The sequence below is a fragment of the Microtus ochrogaster genome, unplaced genomic scaffold (assembly GCF_000317375.1).
Source record: "Microtus ochrogaster isolate Prairie Vole_2 unplaced genomic scaffold, MicOch1.0 UNK1, whole genome shotgun sequence".
NCBI classification, from domain to species: domain Eukaryota; kingdom Metazoa; phylum Chordata; class Mammalia; order Rodentia; family Cricetidae; genus Microtus; species Microtus ochrogaster.
The window spans coordinates 15,884,881-15,886,635 of record NW_004949099.1 but is presented as its reverse complement, the minus strand read 5'-3'; positions in this window follow the sequence as shown (position 1 = coordinate 15,886,635).

The window sequence follows — 1,755 nt, the reverse complement described above, 5'->3', positions numbered from 1 at the left end:
GAAATATATCTCTATATATCTAGAAAATCTAAGTAACATGACTACAAACTTGACTATTATTTATAATTATCCATCAACAACCTATATTTCCTAATTATATATTACATTTTAAAAGTGAACTACACAATCACAACACCTTATTCAAGATCAGAAATACATATACATATAACAAAATTGACCTTAAAATCCATACCAATGCAAATAATTCATACTTATATCATTTGCCCCTTTAAACGTAAAAGAACATTTATAAACAATATTTTGGGAACATGGGCGCCGTTTTTTCTCTCCAAACTGCTTACTGCTGAATGGGGTCGCTGTTAATCAGATCGTTTAGGGTGTAACCTGTGTGTCAGGTTCATCTCAGTTGGCAGTTGAGTGAAGTAATTTTTTGAGGGTGTTCACAGCACATATGCCACATGTTTTATGTTCTCAGTCTTAGTGCCTCTCGCCTTTTCTGAGTTGTTACCTCATCACATAGCATCTTTCTCAGTCACATCTTCCATGCCTCCCTTTGGTGCTCAGTGAAATAATGCCTGCATAGGTCACCTGACTACTGCCTCCCCTCTCCTCTAATGTCTACTCAGAGAGCATGGGGCCAACCTTGCAGCTACTCCCATTCCAACATTATTGCTTTTGATAGTGGGGAGGGGGGAACCCACTCTTCTGAAAGCTGATAGAGAGGAAACTATATTAGGATTTCACTATTTTTATTGAGGAAGTGAATTTAGATTGTCTTTTGAAAATCAAATAAAATTTATGGAGTTTTCTTTGTGCCAGACACTGGGCCAAATGCCATACCCATCAGACCTCCAAGTCTTCACAAGATTTCTCTGAGGTAGGTCTGATTGTTGCCCCCATTTTATTAATTAAAGGAAAAAATCATCTTAGGGAACTTAACCTTGCTCAAGGACACACGGTTTGTTCTGTTGTTGCTTAATTGCTTTGTTTCTGTTTCTTGTCTGGCATCACTCATTCCCAACTTGTACCCCATGAGTTTTTGGCACCAAGAAAGCATCTTCCTGAGTCCATTTAGGCCTCTAACTCCAAGCAGACTTCTCCTCGATTATCAAGTATAGCTACAGGACTTCTTGGAGGATTTCCACCTTTTAAAGCTTCCATTACTCAGGATCTTTTAAACCCTCAGCACTTGCCTCATAAGCACCCTGTGGTCCACAGACACAGGCTCCCATTTCACAGAGGTTGAAAATGCAGTTCGAGGATGCTTAGGTAATTTGCCAAGGCCGTACAACAACTAAGCTGCTGGATAGGACAATGAACCCACAGTTCTCTCATCTTAATTAAAATATCCTATGCTTGCACTGGAGTGGTGGTTCAGTTAGTAAGGCGCTTGCTGTTGGAGTGTGATTTTCCAGGACATAAATATAGAGGAACTAGACACAGTAGGACATGTCAGAAAAGCCAGAGGTAAGATGGTCCCCAAGGTCTGCTGGCCAGTCAGTCTGGCCAAACTCATGAGCTCTAGATTAAGTGAGAGATTTTGTCTCAAATATAAAGTAAAATAAGACAAAGCAAAAAGTGATGGAGGAAGGTACCCAACCAACACCCACTCCTTGTTGTGGGGGCTGCGGGCTGCGTCCCGCCACCTGGCTAGCTTTACCCGAAATAATTACACAGAAACTGTATTCTTTAAACACTGCCTGGCTCATTAGTTATAACCTCTTATTGGCTAGCTCTTATATATTGATCTAACCCATTTCTAATATCTGCATTGCCACTTGAGTGTGGCTTACC